This window comes from Lampetra planeri, unplaced genomic scaffold (assembly GCF_965212315.1).
Source record: "Lampetra planeri unplaced genomic scaffold, kcLamPlan1.2.h2 scaffold_125, whole genome shotgun sequence".
Lineage (NCBI taxonomy): Eukaryota > Metazoa > Chordata > Hyperoartia > Petromyzontiformes > Petromyzontidae > Lampetra > Lampetra planeri.
This window is the reverse complement of record NW_027613965.1, coordinates 237,573-244,025: the sequence shown is the minus strand read 5'-3', so window position 1 is coordinate 244,025 and position 6,453 is coordinate 237,573. Positions and strand designations below refer to the sequence as shown.

The 6,453-nt window shown below is 52.2% G+C and overlaps 1 non-coding gene across 1 annotated transcript; it reads right to left on the bottom strand.

Annotated features, from left to right (window-relative positions):
• Positions 1-1,997: 1,997 nt before the first annotated feature.
• TRNAR-UCU (transfer RNA arginine (anticodon UCU)) lies at positions 1,998-2,084 on the bottom strand. Its single transcript is given in 2 exon segments — positions 1,998-2,033; positions 2,048-2,084. It is a non-coding gene; the product is annotated as a tRNA-Arg (tRNA).
• Positions 2,085-6,453: the final 4,369 nt, after the last annotated feature.

Here is a 6,453-nt window from a genome sequence, read left to right as displayed (position 1 = left end):
GGCACGGCACACGAGGGGGTGGGTGGCCAGCACCACGCCCGGCCGCCTTTGTCTCCCCATTGACGATAATTTTTACACACCGCACCAGGTTACTAATTTGAGGCTGAGTCGACCTAGGGGAGGCCCATGACCGGTGGTAGACCACACACAGTGATGGACAACTGTTGGGACCTGGCTTCGTTCTTATCAGCACGGTGTTCAGAGTCACCACTGACTCACTCGCTGCTGCAAGCGATGGTCTGGCCCTGGAATGGCGACGTTTCGGGAAACGACCCTCCATCACAGCACGTCGCTAGCACTATAAATAGACTGGTAGGAACCTCCTGGTTACACCAGCCCACAGGAGATTATTGTGTCCATCGTGCAGGGAGGGGCTGGGTGGGAGGGGTGGGGCTGGGGGGGGTGGGGAGGGGCTGGGTAGGACGGGGCTGGGTGGGGAGGGGCTGGATGGAAGGGGGGGGGGGCTGGGTGGAAGGGTGGGGCTGGGTGGGGAGGGGCTGGTCACCCCGTGGTGCCCTTATAAAACTCAACGTTTCACCTACTCACGCCGGCTTGTGCCCGCCCTCACAGTCGGGCATATTTGCGGAATACACCACGCCCTGGCCGTTGACCCTGCAGGCCATTGACCGAGCAACCCACCAACGTTCCTACCAGCAGCTCCCTCCGCAGGAGCGTGTTAGACGCGTGTGTGTGTCAGGGCCCCCACACACGCGCGGTGCTGCCCAGCAGCAGAGAAGCTCTGCGTTGTCCACATCGTGACAGCCGCAACAGTTCATTGAGCAAATCGTGACAAGAACCGGAATCATCTAATATTATTTTATTATGTTTTATTTTTATTATTTTATTACTTCCCTTCTACGTGACTTTACCGAAAGAACCAAGAAGATGAATCCCTGCAGTCACGAAAGAAGCTTTACATCGAAAAGAACCGGAATGCTGAGCTCGAAGCGGTATCTCTGGTGGTAAGAACAGATTCACACCAATATCATCCACAGGTTACATGACGTCATCGCAACTCACAGCGCGTATGACGTCACGTCCCCATATTACTTCTCTCTGTATATAAGGAACGAAACAAGAAGACTTCTCTACAAATCTGGCTGTCGCCTGATGAAGCCAGTTGTGGCTTGGCTCTCCAACACACAACCAGCGTGCTGTACTAGTGTACTGCACTATACACTACACTATACACTACACTACTATACACTACACTACTATACACTACACTACTATACACTACACTACTATACACTACACTATACACTACACTGCTATACACTATATCGCGATAATCGTCATATCGCGAGGTTTAATATCGTACCGTGGCAGAATTTGCGTGGAAGGATATCGCGATAATCGTCATATCGTCACATTTTATATTTCCGTGGCCCCAAAGAATCGGGGGAGTTATCGCGATAATCGTCATATCGCGAGGTCTGATATTGTGGCAGAATTCACTTGAGCGTGGAAGAAAAATTATATCGCGATAATCGTCCTCATATCGTGGTCTTTAATATCGCATCGCGGTTGTTGAACCGTCAGGGCGAAGTTCTCCCATTCGGCCACCACGTGGCGCCATCACCACCACCACCAACTTTCCCCGGCCACCACCATTCAACAACAACAACCACCACAACCGACGTTCACAGTGACGGTGACGTCACCAACACGGCGCGCTGTGCCAGGCTAGGTGCACCTCGAGGCGACTCTCGGGTTCGGGACGTGTTATTGGCAGAGGGAGGGGGGAGGGGTGACGTCATGGACCCCCCCCCCCCGGGGGTTGCTACGATGATTGCAGCCATCGACTGCGCAGCCAGAACGCCGCCGCTGATGCTGCTGATGCATCACAGCGTCAGTCACGTGATGAGAGAGCGCCACGAACTCGATTATTTAGAAGCCGCGGGGCGCTCCGTGACTTTGGCGAAGCTCGATTCGCCCCCGCCCGGTGAGGGGTGAGGACGGGGCGAGGTGGAAAAATTTTTACTAAAAAATATTCGCGACTCCGGCGGGACTCGAACCCGCAACCTTTGAATTGCCGCTTCACCACTAGAAGTCCAATGCGCTATCCATTGCGCCACGGAGCCACCTGTTGATTCACGCTCCACACAGCCACTCTTATAGCTGCCCCTCCACACAGCCCCACACAGCCCCCCTTATAGCTGCCCCCCCACACAATCCCACACAGCCCCCCTTATCGCTGCCCCCCCACACAGCCCCCCTTATAGCTGCCCCCCCCACACAATCCCACACAGCCCCCCTTATAGCTGCCCCCCACACAATCCCACACAGCCCCCCTTATAGCTGCCCCCCCACACAGCCCCCCTTATAGCTGCCCCCCCACACAGCCCCACACAGCCCCCCTTATAGCTGCCCCCCCACACAGCCCCACACAGCCCCCCTTATAGCTGCCCCCCCACACAATCCCACACAGCCCCCCTTATAGCTGCCCCCCACACAGCCCCACACAGCCCCCCTTATAGCTGCCCCCCCACACAGCCCGCTCGGCAGGCTCACGTCGCCTGTGTATCTCCTACATCTCTGCATCTCCCACCAACCATGACTCGCGGGCAAAGATGATGCCCCAGAAAGCCTCAACACGTTGTGGGCAAGTGCTGCTAGCGAGTCGGCACTGTGGCACGCGAGCGGGTGGTGGGTGGGCAGCACCGCGCCCGGCCGCCTTTGTCTCCCCAGTGGCGACGTTCACTCCACACCGCTACACCAGCTACTCAGTTGAGGCTGAGTCGACCTTGGAGCATCGACGAGTGTGAAACCGCCATGACCACGTGAACACCATGACCACGTGACCACCATCACCACGTGAACACCACGTGACCACCATCACCACCACGTGACCACCACGTGAACACCATCACCACGTGAACACCACGTGAACACCATCACCACGTGACAACCATCCTCCCTGCAGCGGCTTTTGTCTCAGCCATCACCATCATCATCAGATGCGCTTCTGTGGGGCCGTCCATAAATGACGTCACGCGATTTTGGACGCCCCCCCTCAAATGACGTCACAAAGCTCTGCCCCCACCCCCCCCAAAATAAAACATGCTTCAAATCGCTTAAAACTCTTGTCATTTTGTAGTGCGTGTTTAATGTGGCGCTGCACTCTGATGTTGTAGGAGAAAACATTTATTACAAAGTCTATTTAATTAAGTAGAACGTGTTGTCTATATTTCTTTATTAAAGTTGCGCAATTTGATGTGACGTCACATTTCTCACCCCCCCCCCCCTCGTCACACATCGTCACAAATGTCTGAACCCACCCCCCCCCAGGCGCGTGACGTCATTTATGGACGTCCCCTGTGGCCGTCTGGAACGCTCTTCCTTCCGATATTAGAAAGCCAGTGGTACTATGCACCTTCAAATCATCGTCTCGGTTGACAAACTCACTTCGTGAGAACTTCATGAGCACTTCTTTAGCTCGTTGCCCTCCCTCCGCACCTCCGATTAGCACCGTCGGCTACGTACGGTGCGAAAGAAGTTCGACAAACACACCGAGGGGAGAGACCCAGGGCCACTTCAGATAATCGTCGCTGGTGTTGGCGGCCGTGAGCAGGAATGGAACTCGGGTCGCCGCGTTCGCTCTGCACGACCGCCACCACCGCCTCTACCGTAGCCACGCAAACCTCTTCATTGGTGGCGCAGATTAAAAAACACATTCACAGGCACGGAGTGAACTTTAAACTCGGTTCATATTCTTAGATTTTTTTCGGTAAAGTCACCATGTAGGGAAAAATATAAAATTAATAAAAGTAAAATAAAAAAATAAAATAAAAATCACGACGTTTCGGAGGCAACACAAGCTTCCGTCTTCAGGTGGAACCGTCACAGCCCGACAGCTGTATCAAGTAAATGAGAGATTCCAAGAGATACCACTCCGTATATATAATGGTTGAGGGGGGTGGAAGGGCCAGGAACGGCCCACTTTTTATTATGGTAAGGTGCGGTTTGAGACTACGGATAGATTACATAACAAATGACCCCCCCCCTCAACCATTATATATACGGAGTGGTATCTCCTGTAATCTCTCATTTACTTGATACAGCTGTCGTGCTGTGACGGTTCCACCTGAAGACGGAGGCTTGTGTTGCCTCCGAAACGTCGTGATTTTTATTTTATTTGACTTTTATTAATTAAATCCTTTATATTAAGTTCGCTTGCTTGCTTGCTTGCTTACGACCGTGCAAATATTTCGGTCGTTTTTTAACCCACTTCCCGTGATCCAATCGAGCTGACATTTTCCACAGAGACTCGTTGTGTGTGACAATTAATTTTCGTGAAAAAAAATTTCCAAAATTTTACACTGTTTAGGGAAAACTCATTAAATATTTAATTACCAATTAATTAATACTGGCAGACAATCATCTGGCCCATAGGTGGCAGCCATCTCAAGCCAGAGGACGAGAAGACTCTAGCCACCACGCATATAAAGGATTTATAGTAAAAAACTTTGTTTTTACGGGTTTACTTGTTTTTATTTTTTACCTACGTGACATTACCGAAAAAACCTAAGAATATGAATCCTTGCAGTCACGAAAGCTTCAAATCTAGTATAAAACTCGGTTGTTTGCAATTTCTCGATCCGAACCCATCCGCCACACTCCATGATTCTCCTCCACAAACCACTTGCTATCAATCACGATTCACCTTAACCCATTTTATTCGTACTTTATACATGTGTACATAAATTACATCTACAAAGACAAAATAAAAGATAATTGTCCTCTCTTTCCCACACACACGCGCGCGCGCGTGTGTCATCGTTCAATATTTCAGATTGGATTATTTTTGTCCGGTGCGAAATAAGTTCAACATACATGCGTGGGTCTGTGGGTCTCTGTGTGGATATATGGGTCTCTGTGTGGGTCTGTGGGTCTCTGTGTGGATATATGGGTCTCTGTGTGGATATATGGGTCTCTGTGTGGATATATGGGTCTCTGTGTGGGTCTGTGGGTCTCTGTGTGGGTCTCTGCGTGTCTGTGGGTCTCTGGGCCTGTGTGGATGTGGGCCTCTGTATGGGTCTGTGGGTCTCTGTGTGCGTCTGTGGTTCTCTGTGTGGGTCTCTGCGTGTCTGTGGGTCTCTGGGCCTGTGTGGATGTGGGCCTCTGTATGGGTCTGTGGGTCTGTGTGGGTCTCTGTGCGCGTCTGTGGTTCTCTGCGTGCATCTGTGGTTCTCTGTGTGGGCCTTTGCGTGTGTCTGTGGGTCTCTGGGCCTGTGTGGATGTGGGCCTCTGTATGGGTGTGTGGGTCTGTGGGCTTTTGTGTGGGTCTGTGGGTCTCTGTGTGCGTCTGTGGTTCTCTGTGTGGGTCTGTGGGTTTCTGGGCCTCTGTGTGGGTCTGTGGTCCTCTGCTTGCATCTGTGGGCCTCTGCGTGTCTGTGGGTTTCTGAGCCTCTGTGTGGGCCTGTGGGTCTCTGCGTGGGCCTCTGTGTGCGTTTGTGGGTCTCTGCGTGGGCCTCTGCGTGTCTATGGGTCTCTGGGCCTGTGTGTAGATATGCGGGCCTGTGTGTGGGCCTGTGGGTCTCTGCGTGGGTCTCTGTGTGGGTCTCTGCGTGGGTCTGTGTGAGACTATGGTTGTGTGGTTCTCCAAAAGAGTCCTTCTCTGTATAACTCTACGAGTCTGTGTGCAAGTCTGCAACACCAAAAGCAACCTCCCAATGCCTTTCAATTAGACACCACATACACGTCACGCATTTCGTTCGAGTAAATTCCCCGAATAAGTATGCACATCGTTTAGCAAAGGCACAAAACAATAATTTACTTGTGAACGCGTGAGCCTCAAGACCCCTTGTAAAGTGACTCCTGCCCCAACTGTTCGCTGTAGGCGTGCAGTGATGATTGCTATTGGCGATCCCAAATGAATCATTTTGCGGAGTAATCTCTCAGCTGGAGGGGGGGGGGTGATGTTTGGTCCGACAGCGGTGAGAAGGCGTTTGGCGTTTTCGTTTTTGTGTTCAGCTAATGGACACGGAGAGAACACGCGAACCCCACAGTGGCCAGGCGATGTTGACTACCTCGCCTGGTAGGCAGGTCGTGGGTTCGATCCCAACCCTGACGCCTGCTGCTGTATATTTGGAGTTTGCGTCTCTCTCTCTCATCATCACCACGGTGACCAGATGTTAACTACCTCGCCTGGTCTACAGGAGGTCGTGGGTTCGATCCCGACCGACGCCTGCTGCTGCTGCTGTATATTTGGAGTCTGCGTGTCTCTCTCCCCGGGTCGTGGATTTTTCTGCAGGCCCTCCCGAGTTTCCCTCCACATTCAGAGTGAACATCACGTGTCTAGAGTCGTTGCCGACTGCTATAAATTCCCACACGGTGATGAGCCGCTTCATTGAGCTACAATCTGCGATCACCAGGCCGCTTCTGAAAGAGAGTTCCATAGCAGCTCAGTGGGTTCCCCTTACCTGGGAACATTTTAAAAAATGTTTGAAA